General features: G+C 47.3%; 1 protein-coding gene across 1 annotated transcript in view; it reads left to right on the top strand.

Moving 5' to 3' along the window:
* Window positions 1-20,181, top strand: part of LOC135050688 (retinol dehydrogenase 7-like) — a 318,758-nt gene that overhangs the window by 849 nt on the left and 297,728 nt on the right. The gene's annotated exons all lie outside the window — the stretch shown is intronic.

Genomic DNA, 20,181 nt, shown 5'->3' on the forward strand with positions numbered 1-20,181 from the left:
GAGGTGAGAAACCCAGCAGCCCACAGAGAGCTCTGGATTCCTCCTAGACCACCAGGGATAAAAGTATGTGCATTTTTACTTAAAATACATTTAAATACACTTTGCACAAATAAATATTTTGTGCGCACCAGGCTTTACACCAGAGCACTGCAGCTCGGGACCTGCGGACCCAGCTCAGTGCGACACATTTATTTTATAATACATTTGTACACATATTTTTAACACTGTGCCCAGTGCACAGCACTGGACTACCCTAGCCCTGTGGTCTGGTACTGCTGGGGTTCTCCCTTGACCTACCCAGTGGGCAACTCAATGCACTCTCCCCTGGTGTTGCACAGTGCACCAGGGGTTAACCAGCAGCATTGCCGTGGTCGCTGGAGAGGGACCAGGACAGCAGCACATAACAAGATTGACGGAATAACGGAATAACAATGGGTGATGGTCTGCAAGAGTGTACATATGCAGCAGCTGAGAATTATTGATAACTCCTGCAAGACTGTGCACCTGCAGTAGCTGTGGAAATCCTTATTACATTTAGTGACAATGAAAATGTTCTATGCTAATTCTAGCTTGGTATGAATAGATATGTCACAACCAATGGTAGCATACAATATAATAAGAATTTACTCACCGGTAATTCTATTTCTCGTAGTCCGTAGTGGATGCTGGGGACTCCGTAAGGACCATGGGGAATAGACGGCTCCGCAGGAGACTGGGCACATCTAAAGAAAGATTTAGGTCTATCTGGTGTGCACTGGCTCCTCCCCCTATGACCCTCCTCCAAGCCTCAGTTAGGACACTGTGCCCGGAAGAGCTGACACAATAAGGAAGGATTTTGAATCCCGGGTAAGACTCATACCAGCCACACCAATCACACCATATAACTCGTAATAGGAACCCCGGTTAACAGTATGATAACAACGGAGCCTCTGAACAGATGGCTCGCAATAACAACCTGATTTGTGTAACAATAACTATTTACAAGTATTGCAGACAATCCGCACTTGGGATGGGCGCCCAGCATCCACTACGGACTACGAGAAATAGAATTACCGGTGAGTAAATTCTTATTTTCTCTGACGTCCTAGTGGATGCTGGGGACTCCGTAAGGACCATGGGGATTATACCAAAGCTCCCAAACGGGCGGGAGAGTGCGGACGACTCTGCAACACCGAATGAGAGAACTCCAGGTCCTCCTCAGCCAGGGTATCAAATTTGTAGAATTTTGCAAACGTGTTTGCCCTTGACCAAGTAGCAGCTCGGCAAAGTTGTAAAGCCGAGACCCCTCTGGCAGCCGCCCAAGATGAGCCCACCTTCCTTGTGGAATGGGCTTTTACAGATTTAGGCTGCGGTAGTCCCACCGCAGAATGCGCCAGCTGAATAGTGCTACAAATCCAGCGCGCGATAGTCTGCTTAGAAGCAGGAGCACCCAGTTTGCTGGGTGCATACAGGATAAACAGCGAGTCAGTTTTCCTGACTCCAGCCGTCCTGGAAACATAAATTTTCAGGGCCCTGACTACGTCCAGTAACGTGGAATCCTCCAAGTTCCTAGTAGCCGCAGGCACCACAATAGGCTGGTTCAAGTGAAACGCTGATACCACCTTCGGGAGAAACTGAGGACGAGTCCTCAACTCTGCCCTATCCATATGGAAATTCAGATAAGGGCTTTTATAGGACAAAGCCGCCAATTCTGACACACGCCTGGCCGAAGCCAGAGCCAACAGCATGACCACTTTCCACGTGAGATATTTCAAATCCACAGTCTTAAGTGGTTCAAACCAATGTGATTTCAGGAACTCCAAAACCACATTGAGATCCCAAGGTGCCACTGGGGGCACAAAAGGAGGCTGAATACGCAGAACTCCTTTGACAAAAGTCTGAACTTCAGGCAGTGAAGCCAGTTCTTACTGGAAGAAAATCGACAGGGCCGAAATCTGGACCTTAATGGACCCCAATTTGAGGCCCAACGTCACCCCTGCTGGCAGGAAATGCAGGAATCGACCCAGTTGAAATTCCTCCGTTGGGGCCTTCCTGGCCTCACACCAAGCAACATATTTCCGCCAAATGCGGTGATAATGTTTTACGGTGACATCCTTCCTGGCTTTGATCAGGGTAGGGATGACTTCCTCCGGAATGCCCTTTTCCTTCAGGATCCGGTGTTCAACCGCCATGCCGTCAAACGTAGCCACGGTAAGTCTTGGAACAGACAGGGCCCCTGCTGCAGCAGGTCCTGTCTGAGTGGCAGAGGCCAAGGGTCCTCTGAAAGCATCTCTTGAAGTTCCGGGTACCAAGCTCTTCTTGGCCAATCCGGAACCACGAGTATAGTTTTCACTCCTCGCCTTCGTATTATTCTCAGTACCTTGGGAATGAGAGGCAGAGGAGGAAACACATAAACCGACTGGTACACCCACGGTGTTACTAGAGCGTCCACAGCGATCGCCTGAGAGTCCCTTGACCTGGCGCAATATCTTTTTAGCTTTTTGTTGAGGCGGGACGCCATCATGTCTACCTGTGGTCTTTCCCACCGGTTTACCAGCATTTGGAAGACTTCTGGATGAAGTCCCCATTCTCCCGGGTGGAGGTCGTGCCTGCTGAGGAAGTCTGCTTCCCAGTTGTCCACTCCCGGAATGAACACTGCTGTCAGTGCTAACACATGATTTTCCGCCCATCGGAGAATCCTTGTGGCTTCTGCCATTGCCCTCCTGCTTCTTGTGCCGCCCTGTCTGTTTACATGGGCGACCGCCGTGATGTTGTCTGATTGGATCAGTACCGGCTGGTTCTGAAGCAGGGGCCTTGCTTGGCTTAGGGCATTGTAAATGGCCCTTAGCTCTAGAATATTTATGTGAAGCGAAATCTCCTGATTTGACCACAGTCCTTGGAAATTTCTTCCCTGTGTGACTGCGCCCCAGCCCCGAAGGCTGGCATCCGTGGTCACCAGGACCCAGTCCTGTATTCCGAATCTGCGGCCCTCTAATAGATGAGCACTCTGCAGCCACCACAGCAGCGACACCCTGGTCCTTGCCGACAGGGTTATCCGCTGTTGCATCTGGAGATGGGACCCGGACCATTTGTCCAACAGGTCCCACTGGAAAGTCCTTGCGTGGAACCTTCCGAATGGTTTTAGGAGGTCTCTGACTAGAGATGACAACTCCTCGGCTTTTTCCACTGGAAGAAACACTTTTTTCTGGTCTGTGTCCAGAATCATTCCCAGGAACAGAAGACGTGTCGTCGGGACCAGCTGTGACTTTGGAATATTGAGAATCCAGCCGTGCTGTTGTAGCACTTCCCGAGAAAGTGCTACCCCCACTACCAACTGTTCCTTGGACCTCGCCTTTATCAGGAGATCGTCCAAGTACGGGATAATTAAAACTCCCTTCTTGCGAAGGAGTATCATCATTTCGGCCATTACCTTGGTAAAGACCCTCGGTGCCGTGGATAACCCAAACGGCAGCGTCTGGAACTGATAGTGACAGTCCTGTACCACAAATCTGAGGTACTCCTGGTGAGGAGGGTAAATGGGGACATGCAGGTACGCATCCTTGATGTCCAGGGAGACCATGTAATCCCCCTCGTCCAGGCTCGCAATAACCGCCCTGAGCGATTCCATCTTGAACTTGAACCTTTTGATATAAGTGTTCAAGGATTTTAAATTTAAGATGGGTCTCACCGAACCGTCCGGTTTCGGTACCACAAACATTGTGGAATAGTAACCCTTCCCTTGCTGAAGGAGGGGTACCTTGACAATCACTTGCTGTGAATACAGTTTTTGGATAGCCACCAACACTGCCTCCCTGGCAGAGGGAGTTGCTGGTAAGGCAGATTTTAGAAAACGGCGGAGGGGGGGACGTCTCGAATTCCAGCCTGTACCCCTGAGATACTACTTGAAGGGCCCAGGGATCCACCTGTGAGAGAGCCCACTGTGTGCTGAAATTTCTGAGACGGGCCCCCACCGTACCCGGATCCGCCTGTGAAGCCCCAGCGTCATGCTGTGGACTTACCGGACGCTGGGGAGGACTTTTGCTCTTGGGAACTGGCTGTATGCTGCAGATTTTTCCCTCTACCTTTGCCTCTCGGCAGAAAGGATGCGCCTCGCGCCCTCTTGTGTTTATGGGGCCGAAAGGACTGTACTTGATAATACGGTGCCTTCTTTTGCTGTGGGGTAGCCTGTGGCAAAAATGTCGATTTCCCAGCCGTAGCTGTGGAAACGAGGTCTGAAAGACCATCCCCAAACCGTTCCACCCCCTTATAAGGCAAAACTTCCATGTGCCTTTTTGAATCGGCATCACCTGACCACTGCCGAGTCCATAACCCCCTTCTGGCGGCAATGGACATTGCGCTTATTTTTGATGCCAGCCGGCAAATATCCCTCTGTGCATCACGCATGTATAAGACAGCGTCCTTTATATGCTCTACTGTCAGCAAAATAGTGTCCCTATCCAGGGTATCAATATTATCCGACAGGGAATCTGACCACGCAGCAGCAGCACTGCACATCCATGCTGATGCAATCGCTGGTCGCAATGTAATGCCCGTGTGTGTATATATAGCTTTTAGGGTAGCCTCCTGCTTTCTATCAGCAGGATCCTTTAGGGCGGCCGTATCCGGAGACGGTAGTGCCACCTGTTTTGATAAACGTGTAAGCGCTTTATCTACCCTAGGGGACGTTTCCCAACGTGACCTATCCTCTGGCGGGAAAGGGTACGCTGCCAATAACCGTTTAGAAATTATCAATTTCTTATCGGGGGAAGTCCAGGCTTCCTCACACACCTCATTTAATTCCTCAGATGCAGGAAAAACTACTGGTAGTTTTTTCTCACCGAACATAATACCCTTTTTTGTGGTACCTGGGGTACTATCAGAAATGTGTAATACATTTTTCATTGCCTCAATCATGTAACGGGTGGACCTATTGGAGGGTACACTAGTCTCATCGTCGTCGACACTGGAGTCGGTATCCGTGTCGACATCTGTGTCTGCCATCTGAGGTAGCGGGCGTTTTAAAGCCCCTGATGACATTTGAGACGCTGGAACAGTCACAAGCTGAGTAGCCGGCTGTCCTATGTCATCAAACCTTTTATGTAAGGAGCTGACACTGTCACGTAATTCCTTCCATAAGTCCATCCACACAGGTGTCTACCCCACAGGGGGTGACAACACATTTACAGGCATTTGCTCTGCCTCCACATCATTTTCCTCATCATACATGTCGACACAGCGGTACCGACACACAGCACACACACAGGGAATGCTCTGACGGAGGACAGGACCCCACAAAGCCCTTTGGGGAGACAGAGGGAGAGTATGCCAGCACACACCAGAGCGCTATATACCACAGGGATATCACCTATAAAGAGTGTTTTCCCTTATAGCTGCATATATATATTATACTGCGCCTAAATTTGTGCCCACCCCTCTCTTTTTTTACCCTTTCTGTAGTGCAGGACTGCAGGGGAGAGCCAGGGAGCGATCCTTCCAGCGGAGCTGTGAGGGAAAATGGCGCCAGTGTGCTGAGGGAGATGGCTCCGCCCCTTTTTCGGCGGGCTTTCTCCCGCTTTGTGTTATTCTGGCAGGGGTAATTTACACCTATATAGCCTCTGGGGCTATATATGGTGCCAGTTTTGCCAGCCAAGGTGTTAATATTGCTGCTCAGGGCGCCCCCCCCCCCCCCCCAGTGCCCTGCACCCATCAGTGACCGAAGTGTGTGGTGTGCATGAGGAGCATTGGCGCACAGCTGCAGTGCTGTGCGCTACCTTGGAGAAGACAGAAGTCTTCAGCCGCCGATTTTCCGGACCTTCTTGCTTCTGGCTCTGTAAGGGGGACGGCGGCACGGCTCCGGGAACGGACGACGAGGTCGGGTCCTGTGTGCGATCCCTCTGGAGCTAATGGTGTCCCGTAGCCTAAGAAGCCCAAGCTACCACCACTTAGGTAGGTTCGCTTCTTCTCCCCTTAGTCCCTCGCTGCAGTGAGCCTGTTGCCAGCAGGTCTCACTGTAAAATAAAAAACCTAAACTATACTTTCTTTCTAGGAGCTCAGGAGAGCCCCTAGTGTGCATCCAGCTCGGCCGGGCACAGAAATCTAACTGAGGCTTGGAGGAGGGTCATAGGGGGAGGAGCCAGTGCACACCAGATAGACCTAAATCTTTCTTTAGATGTGCCCAGTCTCCTGCGGAGCCGTCTATTCCCCATGGTCCTTACGGAGTCCCCAGCATCCACTAGGACATCAGAGAAAAATTAATTCTTATTCCAAAAAGGTGTGGCAGCAATACAAAAAAATCATAGCATAGAATTTCTAGGTTTAAATTTAAACTGATATCTAGGCAGCCCCCCACAAACACAAAAATCATGGCAGGTAGCAGCCTATGGGCTGTTTCATACACACCGGTTTTCACCGGATGGCAAAAAGCCAAACAAACGTTGTCCGGCTTTTTGCCATCCAACAGGGTCTTTCACACACCATGGCTTTGAGCCGTGTTTACTGCTGTGCGCATGCACAGCAGCAGCGGCGGCTGCTAAAAAACCTGTTGTGTGTGAAAGCTCCCATTCACACACTCGGTTCTCTGCCTACAAAGACGTCACTGCCCCGGCACAGCAGCGGGATCTTTCAGTGGATATTTACGTCTGCAACCCGACAGGTGAGCCGGGGCCATGCCGTGTGAATTAACACATTACTCTTTATGTGTCTCTGCAGAACGACCATGGCAAAAATCCGGCCGGTATTTTGCCGGCCGGCGCTACCCGGCCAGTGTGAAACAGCCCTATGAGTTTGGATTTGGACAGCTGCATTTGGATTTGGACAGCATTCAAATCAGTAAAAAATAAACTACTCTGTGACATTGAGGTCAAATTGTCTGTATGTGGCAGCAGACAGTTGCTACGTGCTGCTCCCAGCTTGGGGGTATATTTACTAAGCTCCCGATCTGGTTCGACTTTGCTTTTTTTTTCAAAGTGTCATCTCGGAAATTTACTAAACACAAATCTCGGCAGTGATGAGAGTATTCGTAATGTATTTCACGACAGAATTTCCAAATACGAATGAACACACCATCAGCCAAACACGGCTGTTTAGGTATTGAACACGGTAATTTACCAAGAATTCGTATTTGTAATCACCACCGTGAAAGGACCGTTGCGTCTGTGAAAATTAGAGATTCGTAAAAAAATACTAAAACAAAATAGACCTGCTTTTGAAAAGCGTGTTTAGATGTGTTTCATCTTAAACATAAATTCCCCCTACATTTTTGCCAACATAAAAACGAACATAAGCACATGATTACAATCCCACCCTCACAAATGGCTGTTGGCCTGTGTTGCTGTAAATTTATGTGTTCAGATGTATTCCTGACACTGCTCCATCATTTTCACATAAACCAGGGCCATGAAACCGACGATGGTTAGCAGGTTGAATAGGCTCGGCGGATGCTGCGCAGGCCTTTTTGGTTTATGTGGCCTGTTAAAAGCCCATACAGCTGATCCAGACTACATAGAATACACATTAACCGTGTGTGTGACCTTTACAATTTTGACTTACTTACAACCCGAAACAACACACTCTCACTCTGTCTTAGCCTTGACCATACTCCTGACTATGTTGAATTTACCTTAAAATGCCAGCTTTCAGGCTGTGTGTCGATATCCTTTCAATCACACAGGCCACCTTTGCCAAAAGTGTCATTTGTTGAATTGTTACAAATATACTCTGCTTTTTAAAATATGACATGTGTAATGTGACTTAACACAGTTTTAAAAATAATAGTACTGACCTCACTCACATTATTGTTAAAAATATACACACTTGTGTTGTCTGCATTGCATAGCAACCTAGATTGAACAATATGGTGGTGGAACCAGGAGTGTCAGTGGCAAACAGTCATGTAAGCTTTCTATGGGCTTGGTGGCATGGCCAATGTACACAGGTGACAGAGTTTTAACACACGTTGAGCATAATCCACCTAGGGCCAGACAGTATATTTGTAGTAAAAGAGACTTATTCTAGCAAATAAGGAGGATGATGCTCATTAGGTACTTAATATTTGTGGCCTAGAATTGGTTCAACATATGTGGCCTATTCTAGCCAAGCCATTATGTAAAGACAGTAAGTTTTGAAATATGTGTGAGCAACATTGTCTAAATCAGAGGTTCTCAAACTCGGTCCTCGGGAGCCCACACAGTGCATGTTTTGCAGGTAACCCAGCAGGTGCACAGGTGTATTAATTACTCACTGACACATTTTAAAAGGTCCACAGGTGGAGCTAATTATTTAACTTGCGATTCTGTGAGGAGACCTGCAAAACATGCACTGTGTGGGCCCCCGAGGACCGAGTTTGAGAACCTCTGGTCTAAATAATGACATAACCAAAATTTACTCATTCTAACTATATTTCTGGTGGACACAAATCAGGTAACTCATGTTTAAAAAAATCTGTTTATAACTTTATAAAACAAACACCTAATATTTCGGACAACCTGACATTGTTTACCCCCCTAAACAGATTACACCTGCAGTGGCCTACTTTATTTTTTTTGAGAACCCTTAGAGCCAGTAGAGTCTGGGCCAGGCACATTAGATCTTCTTCTGCCTGATCTCCTTACTGGGGAGGTAACTGGCGTATTTATAGGGGTGGTTGTCCCGGAGCTGGTGCTCACTTGTTGTGTGTTTAATAAAGTTATATTGTGGCTGAGGTTAGTAAGTGTGGCATTAAGTTGAGTATTTGAGGCCATGTTGTTCTCAATTATTCTTCCTAGGCTTTGAGTAAGCCTATTGTTTGTTTCCAGCAGATTGAGGTAGTTTTGGTGCTGCCTCATTTGGTCATCCATAATAGGTGCCAAAGTATTCATCATGTGGCTGTTGTTAGCACGCATTGGCTCCATACAAGTAGATATTCTACTCATCTCGGAATTTTGTCTGCTCATAGTGCGACTGATTCTCGACAGGTAATGTGGCAGACTTGAGAGCAGTTGAGTTTGTCTGCGAAGACAGTCTAAATTGTGCGACTGTTGTGTTGCCCAGCTGTCCCAAAATGCCTGCTCTGGGTTTTGAGCCTGTTGTGTGGCTGGGCTCATTTGTGGTTGCGGAGGAATTGGTGGCTGAGGCAGAGACATAGGTGGCGTGCTTGGTCTGGTAGTGTCTAGTGGCTGCAGGTCAAGCACAAAAGTATTCTCCATATCAGATGGCTGGTGGGCCGGGGTCATGCTGGCATCATCTGTGTGTGGTTTAATGTGAGAACATTTTATTACTATCTGCAAATGTTATTTTTAAGTTTTGCCTAATTGTTTTTGGTACAACAACATGCCAGAAACGTATTGATGACAATTCCTTACCTACATAAGCCAAAATTCATCCTTACCATTACGGCATGCCCTATGTCGTTTTTAGTTTGGTTATTTTTTTTTGACACAAGCTAAAGCCCAAACAGGAAGCAATATTTAAAAAAAAGGGCAATCCCTGTGGAAGTCATATTCTGCATAAATCACTATGTGGGTAGGTTAGACTACATCTATGATGGCAATACACTAAAAACACCCTGCTTTAAATAAAGTTAACAATACACAATGGTCCAATATTATACTGTGTGTAATCTTGTCTTTCTGATTTGTTTGGATACTTGAGCTAAATATGCCAGTGTAGGCTTCAAATGTTCACACATAAAAATAGCTAGATTTATTAAGGTGGTTTAAAGGCCTGGACATTTCCAGGTATCCGTTTGGATGGTCGATCATGTTATGGTCGACATTCATTAGGTCGACCACTATTGGTCGACGTTGACATGGTCGACATGGACACATGGTCGACACATGAAAATGGTCGTACATGAAAAGGTTGACAAGAGTTTTTCACAATTTTTTCTTTTGGGGAACTTTTCCATACTTTCCGATCCACTTGGACTACGATTGGGAACGGTAATCTGTGCCGAGTGCAGCGAGGCACCTTGCCCAAAGCATGGCGAGCGAAGCGAGCCATGCGTGGGGATGCGGTGCACTAATTGGGGTTTCGCGTCACTTTCCGCAGAAAATTATACCCAAAAAAGTAAAAAAAAGTCGACATTTTCATGTGTCGACCTTTCACGTGTTGACCATTTTCATGTGTCGACCATTTATCCATGTCGACCATGCCAATGTCGACCAACAGTGGTCGACCTAATGACTGTCGACCATAACATGGTCGACCATTCATACCGGAACCACATTTCCAAACCATCCTTTTTTATTATTATTTGTTAATGTAATAGGATTACTGTATGTTTTTGCTTATTAGCTAATTATGTGTAATGTTCAGTGTGTTATGTGTTGCAATGTTAATTTGTTTGGACTCACCAGGAAGATGAGGGGACTGTGGTTCCCGTGTTGGTGAAGGCGCCAACAAATCGGCCGGTGGCCTTGATGAGACCATTGATATGCGTCGCATTGGCGGAGATGCAGATTGTGGTGTCGGCAGATCTGGACAGCGTCTTTTATGTGCCATGTGTTTCCGCGTGGCTGTTTCATGGCTTGTGCGCATTTGTGCAGTCGGGTGATGCCGGGATGAACCTATTAGTAAAAAAATTTCATTATTATTTTGTACAAATTATTTCCAGCCACCTAAAGTGTAATTTCAATAATACTTTATCTGCAGCACCAGCAGCCTCATGTGCGACATTTGTGGTAGTTGTGTGGCGTGTTCTTTTTGTTGCCACTGTAAAACAAATAAGTTTGAGGTCTGTACACACAAATGTAATTGCAAATAACAGAACAAACATTCACCATTTCTCCATTATGAATGACAAACACATACCTAACCCAAAACCAACACCGATATTACATTAGGTCTATATTGTGTAATGCCACTTCTGCAAAATCAATAAAAACCACTGCAACACACATGGACACTAGTGATGTGCACCAGAAATTTTTTGGGTTTTGTGTTTGGGTTTTGGATTCGGTTCCGCGGCCGTGTTTTGGTTTCGGACGTGTTTTGGCAAAACCTCCCTGAAAATTTTTTGTCGGATTCGGGTGTTTTTTTACAAAAACCCCTCAAAAACAGCTTAAATCATAGAATTTGGGGGTCATTTTGATCCCATAGTATTATTAACCTCAATAACCATAATTTCCACTCATTTCCAGTCTATTCTGAACACCTCACAATATTATTTTTAGTCCTAAAATTTGCACCGAGGTCGCTGGATGACTAAGCTAAGCGACCCAAGTGGCCGACACAAACACCTGGCCCATCTAGGAGTGGCACTGCAGTGTCAGACAGGATGGCACTTCAAAAAAATAGTCCCCAAACAGAACATGACGCAAAGAAAAAAAGAAGCGCAATGAGGAAGCTGTGTGAATAAGCTAAGCGACCCAAGTGGCCGACACAAACACCTGGCCCATCTAGGAGTGGCACTGCAGTGTCAGACAGGATGGCAGATTTAAAAAATAGTCCCCAAACAGCACAAGATGCAAAGAATAAAAGAGGTGCACCAAGGTCGCTGGATGGCTAAGCTAAGCGACACAAGTGGCCGACACAAACACCTGGCCCATCTAGGAGTGGCACTGCAGTGTCAGACAGGATGGCAGATTTAAAAAATAGTCCCCAAACAGCACATGATGCAAAGAAAAAAGAGGTGCACCAAGGTCGCTGGATGGCTAAGCTAAGCGACACAAGTGGCCGACACAAACACCTGGCCCATCTAGGAGTGGCACTGCCGTGTCAGACAGGATGGCACTTCAAAAAAATAGTCCCCAAACAGCACATGATGCAAAGAAAAAAAGAGGCGCAATGAGGTAGCTGTGTGACTAAGCTAAGCGACCCAAGTGGCCGACACAAACACCTGGCCCATCTAGGAGTGGCACTGCAGTGTCAGACAGGATGGCACTTCAAAAAAATAGTCCCCAAACAGCACATGATGCAAAGAAAAAAAGAGGCGCAAAGAGGTAGCTGTGTGACTAAGCTAAGCGACCCAAGTGGCCGACACAAACACCTGGCCCATCTAGGAGTGGCACTGCAGTGTCAGACAGGATGGCACTTTCAAAAATAGTCCCCAAACAGGCAAACAGCACATGATGCAAAGAAAAATTAAAGAAAAAAGAGGTGCAAGATGGAATTGTCCTTGGGCCCGTCCTTGGGCCCTCCCACCCACCCTTATGTTGTATAAACAGGACATGAAAACTTTAACAAACCCATCATTTCAGCGACAGGGTCTGCCACACGACTGTGACTGAAATGACTGGTTGGTTTGGGCCCCCACCAAAAAAGAAGCAATCAATCTCTCCTTGCACAAACTGGCTCTACAGAGGCAAGATGTCCACCTCCTCCTCTTCCTCCGATTCCTCACCCCTTTTACTGTGTACATCCCCCTCCTCACAGATTATTAATTCGTCCCCACTGGAATCCACCATCTCAGGTCCCTGTGTACTTTCAGGAGGCAATTGCTGGTGAATGTCTCCACGGAGGAATTGATTATAATTCATTTTGATGAACATCATCTTCTCCACATTTTCTGGAAGTAACCTCGTACGCCGATTGCTGACAAGGTGAGCGGCTGCACTAAACACTCTTTCGGAGTACACACTGGAGGGGGGGCAACTTAGGTAAAATAAAGCCAGTTTGTGCAAGGGCCTCCAAATTGCCTCTTTTTCCTGCCAGTATACGTACGGACTGTCTGACGTGCCTACTTGGATGCGGTCACTCATATAATCCTCCACCATTCTTTCAATGGTGACAAAATCATATGCAGTGACAGTAGACGACATGTCAGTAATCGTTGGCAGGTCCTTCAGTCTGGACCAGATGTCAGCACTCGCTCCAGACTGCCCTGCATCACCGCCAGCGGGTGGGCTCGGAATTCTTAGCCTTTTCCTCTCACCCCCAGTTGCGGGAGAATGTGAAGGAGGAGCTGTTGACGGGTCACGTTCCGCTTGACTTGACAATTTTCTCACCAGCAGGTCTTTGAACCTCTGCAGACTTGTGTCTGCCGGAAAGAGAGATACAACGTAGGTTTTAAATCTAGGATCGAGCACGGTGGCCAAAATGTAGTGCTCTGATTTCAACAGATTGACCACCCGTGAATCCTGGTTAAGCGAATTATGGGCTCCATCCACAAGTCCCACATGCCTAGCGGAATCGCTGTTTTAGCTCCTCCTTCAATGCCTCCAGCTTCTTCTGCAAAAGCCTGATTAGGGGAATGACCTGGCTGGCAGTGTCTGAACTGACTTCACGTGTGGCAAGTTCAAAGGGTTGCAGAACCTTGCACAACGTTGAAATCATTCTCCACTGCGCTTGAGTCAGGTGCATTCCCCCTCCTTTGCCTATATCGTAGGCAGATGTATAGGCTTGAATGGCCGCCTGCTGCTCCTCCATCCTCTGAAGCATATAGAGAGTTGAATTCCACCTCGTTACCACCTCTTGCTTCAGATGATGGCAGGGCAGGTTCAGGACTGTTTGCTGGTGCTCCAGTCTTCGGCACGCAGTGGCTGAATGCCGAAAGTGGCCCGCAATTCTTCGGGCCACCGACAGCATCTCTTGCACGCCCCTGTCGTTTTTTAAATAATTCTGCACCACCAAATTCAATGTATGTGCAAAACATGGGACGTGCTGGAATTTACCCACATGTAATGCATGCACAATATTGCTGGTGTTGTCCGATGTCACAAATCCCCAGGAGAGTCCAATTGGGGTAAGCCATTCTGCGATGATGTTCCTCAGTTTCCGTAAGAGGTTGTCAGCTGTGTGCCTCTTATGGAAAGCGGTGATACAAAGCGTAGCCTGCCTAGGAAAGAGTTGGCGTTTGCAAGATGCTGCTACTGGTGCCGTCGCTGCTGTTCTTGCTGTGGGAGGCAATACATCTACCCAGTGGGCTATCACAGTCATATAGTCCTGAGTCTGCCCTGCTCCACTTGTCCACATGTCCGTGGTTAAGTGATATGATATGATCACCCAGCAATGTTGGAAGACAAAATGTGAGGTTATGTAGACTGTACAGAGGGGATGTAACTGGATAGGGAAGCATTGAAGGTTATGTTTGTGGGTCTGAAATCTGGTAGGCTTGTCTGAAGAGATGAGTTTTCAGGGAACGTTTAAAGGTTTGGAGACTAGAGGAGAGTCTTATTGTGCATGGGAGTGCATTCCACAGAGAGTACCTAGTTGGTTCCTTGACTAATTGAACTAAGTAATTATCATTTAGCATGTTTAAAAACATATTGCCCCTAGCAGTATCACATGAATTGATTTTCCAGTTTATCTCGGGATAGTTAGTCTCCCATCACTACTATGTCTCCTACTCCTGCTGCTCTTTCAATTTGATTCAGTAACAATTTCTCATCAGACACATTAATACCAGGCGGCCTGTAGCATAACCCCAATAATAACTTCTTTATTCCTTTACCCCCGCATGCAATTTCTACCCATAACATCTCAATAGTATTTACAGTCCCTTCTTGAATATCTTCCCGTATAACAGGTTTTAGAAATGGCTTTACATAAAGACATACCCCTCCACCCCGTTTATTTAGTCTGTCTCTCCTGTACAGCGTGTAACCCTCTAGATTGACTGTCCAATCGTGAGATTCGTCCCACCAAGTTTCAGTAATGCTTATAATATCATATTCCTTGCTTGCTGCGAGGATTTCGAGTTCCCCTTTTTTACCTGTAAGGCTTCTAGCATTTACATACATACAATTGAGATATATATTTCCCCTTATGGTAGGGACATCATAATTCTTATGCAGCAAAGATGACCCGTGATCGTCATTGGTTACTGTTATTCTAAAACCCTTTTTAGTTCCCATGTTACTACCCTTGCTGTCTGCTCTATTCCTCCCCCTACTCCTCTTCCGTTTTGTTCACTAACGCCAGCCGTGGTATTCTTACTGAATGACCCGTGATTTCTTGCTAAACCCTCCCCCCAGGCACCTAGTTTAAAATCTCCTCCAACCTTCTAACCATCCTTCCCCCCAGCACCGCTGCCCCCTCCTCATTCAGGTGCAATCCATCATGACAAAAAAGATGGCGCCTGACTGAGAAGTCCGCCCAGTGTTCTAGGAACACAAACCCTTCTTTCCTGCACCAATCCCTAAGCCACACATTTACCTCCCTAATCTCCGTCTGTCTCCCTGGGCTAGCGCGTGGCATGGGTAATAATTCAGAGAATATTACCTTAGATGTCCTTGCCTTAAGTTTCTTGCCTTATTCCCTATAGTCTTTCTTAAGGACATCCCACCTTCCACTAACTTTGTCGTTGGTGCCAACGTGCACCAAGACCGCTGGATCCTTCCCAGCCCCTCCCAACAATCTATCTACCCGGTCCACGATGTGCCGCACCCGAGCACCCGGGAGACAGCAGACCGTACGGCGATCACGGTCCCGGTAACAGATTGCCCAATCTGTCTTCCTAATAATGGAATCCCCTACCACCTGACAATCTGACTAGGTATCTTACTAACTTTTATCCCAACCGCACTAGAGGGACTGCTCCTCTGGTTGCTAGATGGAACAGTCTCCTCCGGCACCGTCATTTCCTCACTATCATCCTCCGATTCCTCATCCAGTCGTGCAAATTTATTAGTGATGAGCGGGTTCGGTTCCTCGGAAACCGAACCCCCCCCCCCGAACTTCACCCATTTTACACGGGTCCGAGGCATACTCGGATTCTCCCGTATGGCTCGGTTAATCCGAGCGCGCCCTAACGTCATCATCCCGCTGTCGGATTCTTGCGAGATTCGGATTCTATATAAGGAGCCGCGCGTCGCCGCCATTTTCACTCGTGCATTGGAAATGTTAGGGAGAGGAAGTGGCTGGCGTCCTCTCCGTTTGTGCTTATTGCTTAATTGTGGGGACTGGGGAGCAGCTGTATTATATAGGAGGAGTACAGTGCAGAGTTTTGCTGATCAGTGACCACCAGTTTTATCCGTTCTCTGCCTGAAAAACGCTCCATATCTGTGCTCAGTGTGCTGCATATATCTGTGCTCACACTGCTTTATTGTGTGGACTGGGGACTAGCAGTATTATATAGGAGGAGTACAGTGCAGAGTTTTGCTGACCAGTGACCACCAGTATACGTTGTCTGCCTGAAAAACGCTCCATATCTGTGCTCAGTGTGCTGCATATATCAGTGCTCACACTGCTTTATTGTGGGTACTGGGGACCACCAGTATATTATATAGGAGGAGTACAGTGCAGAGATTTGCTGACCAGTGACCACCAGTATATATAGCAGTACGGTACGGAAGGCCACTGCTCTACCTACCTCTGTGTCGTCAAGTATACTATCCATCTAGATTCTATACCTGTGGTGCATTTTAGTTTTGCAGTTTGCTGACAGTGACCACCAGTATATATAGCAGTACGGTACGGAAGGCCACTGCTCTACCTACCTCTGTGTCGTCAAGTATACTATCCATCTAGATTCTATACCTGTGGTGCAGTTTAGTTTTGCAGTTTGCTGACAGTGACCACCAGTATATATAGCAGTACGGTACGGAAGGCCACTGCTCTACCTACCTCTGTGTCGTCAAGTATACTATCCATCTAGATTCTATACCTGTGGTGCATTTTAGTTTTGCAGTTTGCTGACAGTGACTACCAGTATATATAGCAGTACGGTACGGAAGGCCACTGCTCTACCTACCTCTGTGTCATCAAGTATACTATCCATCTAGATTCTATACCTGTGGTGCATTTTAGTTTTGCAGTTTGCTGACAGTGATTACCAGTATATATAGCAGTACTGTATGGAAGGCCACTGCTCTACCTACCTCTGTGTCGTCAAGTATACTATCCATCTAGATTCTATACCTGTGGTGCATTTTTGTTTTGCAGTTTGCTGACAGTGACCACCAGTATATATAGCAGTACGGTACGGAAGGCCACTGCTCTACCTACCTCTGTGTCGTCAAGTATACTATCCATCCATACCTGTGGTGCATTTCAGTTGTGCGCAGTATATATAGTAGTAGGCCATTGCTATTGATACTGGCATATAATTCCACACATTAAAAAATGGAGAACAAAAATGTGGAGGTTAAAATAGGGAAAGATCAAGATCCACTTCCACATCGTGCTGAAGCTGCTGCCACTAGTCATGGCCGAGACGATGAAATGCCATCAACGTCGTCTGCCAAGGCCGATGCCCAATGTCATAGTAGAGAGCATGTAAAATCCCAAAAACAAAAGTTCAGTAAAATGACCCAAAAATCAAAATTGAAAGCGTCTGATGTGAAGCGTAAACTTGCCAATATGCCATTTACGACACGGAGTGGCAAGGAGCGGCTGAGGCCCTGGCCTATGTTCATGGCTAGTGGTTCAGCTTCACATGAGGATGGAAGCACTCATCCTCTCGCTAGAAAAATGAAAAGACTTAAGCTGGCAAAAGCACAGCAAAGAACTGTGCGTTCTTGTAAATCACAAATCCCCAAGGAGAGTCCAATTGTGTCGGTTGCGATGCCTGACCTTCCCAACACTGGACGGGAAGAGCTTGTGCCTTCCACCATTTGCACGCCCCCTGCAAGTGCTGGAAGGAGCACCCGCAGTCCAGTTCCTGATAGTCAAATTGAAGATGTCACTGTTGAAGTACACCAGGATGAAGATATGGGTGTTGCTGGTGCTGGGGAGGAAATTGACAAGGAGGATTCTGATGGTGAGGTGGTTTGTTTAAGTCAGGCACCCGGGGAGACACCTGTTGTCCGTGGGACGAATATGGCCATTGACATGCCTGGTCAAAATACAAAAAAAATCACCTCTTCGGTGTGGAATTATTTCAACACAAATGCGGACAACAGGTGTCAAGCCGTGTGTTGCCTTTGTCAAGCTGTAATAAGTAGGGGTAAGGACGTTAACCACCTAGGAACATCCTCCCTTATACGTCACCTGGACCGCATTCATCAGAAGTCAGTGACAAGTTCAAAAACTTTGGATGACAGCGGAAGCAGTCCACTGACCATTAAATCCCTTCCTCATGTAACCAAGCTCCTGCAAACCACACCACCAACTCCCTCAGTGTCAATTTCCACCTTACACAGGAAAGCCAATAGTCCTGCAGGCCATGTCACTGGCAAGTATGACGAGTCCTCTCCTGCCTGGGATTCCTCCGATGCATCCTTGAGTGTAACGCCTACTGCTGCTGGCGCTGCTGTTGTTGCTGCTGGGAGTCGATCGTTATCCCAGAGGGGAAGTCGGAAGACCACTTGTACTACTTCCAGTAAGCAACTGACTGTCCAACAGTCCTTTGCGAGGAAGATGAAATATCACAGCAGTCATCCTGCTGCAAAGCGGATAACTCAGGTCTTGTCAGCCTGGGTGGTGAGAAACGTGTGTCCGGTATCCACCGTTAATTCACAGGCAACTAGAGACTTGATTGAGGTACTGTGTCCCCGCTACCAAATACCATCTAGGTTCCATTTCTCTAGGCAGGCGATACCGAAATTGTACACAGACCTCAGAAAAAGAGTCACCAGTGTCCTAAAAAATGCAGTTGTACCCAATGTCCACTTAACCACGGACATGTGGACAAGTTGAGCAGGGCAGACTCAGGACTATATGACTGTGACAGCCCACTGGGTAGATGTATTGCCTCCCGCAGCAAGAACAGCAGCGGTGGCACCAGTAGCAGCATCTCGCAAACGCCAACTCGTTCCTAGGCAGGCTACACTTTGTATCACCGCTTTCCATAAGAGGCACACAGCTGACAACCTCTTACGGAAACTGAGGAACATCATCGCAGAATGGCTTACCCCAATTGGACTATCCTGGGGATTTGTGACATCGGACAACGCCAGCAATATTGTGCGTGCATTACATGTGGGCAAATTCCAGCACGTCCCATGTTTTGCACATACATTGAATTTGGTGGTGCAGAATTATTTAAAAAACGACAGGGGCGTGCAAGAGATGCTGTCGGTGGCCAGAAGAATTGCGGGCCACTTTCGGCATTCAGCCACCGCGTGCCGAAGACTGGAGCACCAGCAAACACTCCTGAACCTGCCCTGCCATCATCTGAAGCAAGAGGTGGTAACAAGGTGGAATTCAACCCTCTATATGCTTCAGAGGATGGAGGAGCAGCAAAAGGCCATTCAAGCCTATACATCTGCCCACGATATAGGCAAAGGAGGGGGAATGCACCTGACTCAAGCGCAGTGGAGAATGATTTCAACGTTGTGCAAGGTTCTGCAACTCTTTGAACTTGCCACACGTGAAGTCAGTTCAGACACTGCCAGCCTGAGTCAGGTCATTCCCCTCATCAGGCTTTTGCAGAAGAAGCTGGAGACATTGAAGGAGGAGCTAAAGCAGAGCGATCCCGCTAGGCATGTGGGACTTGTGGATGGAGCCCTTAATTCGCTTAACCAGGATTCACGGGTGGTCAATCTGTTGAAATCAGAGCACTACATTTTGGCCACCGTGCTCGATCCTAGATTTAAAACCTACGTTGTATCTCTCTTTCCAGCAGACACAAGTCTGCAGAGGTTCAAAGACCTGCTGGTGAGAAAATTGTCAAGTCAAGCGGAACGTGACCCGTCAACAGCTCCTCCCTCACATTCTCCCGCAACTGGGGGTGAGAGGAAAAGGCTAAGAATTCCGAGCCCACCCGCTGGCGGTGATGCAGGGCAGTCTGGAGCGAGTGCTGACATCTGGTCCGGACTGAAGGACCTGCCAACGGTTACTGACATGTCGTCTACTGTAACTGCATATGATTCTCTCACCATTGAAAGAATGGTGGAGGATTATATGAGTGACTGCATCCAAGTAGGCACGTCAGACAGTCCGTACGTATACTGGCAGGAAAAAGAGGCAATTTGGAGGCCCTTGCACAAACTGGCTTTATTCTACCTAAGTTGCCCTCCCTCCAGTGTGTACTCCGAAAGAATGTTTAGTGCAGCCGCTCACCTTGTCAGCAATCGGAGTACGAGGTTACTTCCAGAAAATGTGGAGAAGATGATGTTCATCAAAATGAATTATAATCAATTCCTCCGTGGAGACATTCACCAGCAGCAATTGCCTCCAGAAAGTACACAGGGATCTGAGATGGTGGATTCCAGTGGGGACGAATTAATAATCTGTGAGGAGGGGGATGTACACAGTGAAAGGGGTGAGGAATCGGAGGATGATGATGAGGTGGACATCTTTCCTCTGTAGAGCCAGTTTGTGCAAGGAGAGATTGATTGCTTCTTTTTTGGTGGGGGCCCAAACCAACCAGTCATGTCAGTCACAGTCGTGTGGCAGACCCTG

This window comes from Pseudophryne corroboree, chromosome 2 (assembly GCF_028390025.1).
Source record: "Pseudophryne corroboree isolate aPseCor3 chromosome 2, aPseCor3.hap2, whole genome shotgun sequence".
Classification (NCBI taxonomy): Eukaryota; Metazoa; Chordata; class Amphibia; order Anura; family Myobatrachidae; genus Pseudophryne; species Pseudophryne corroboree.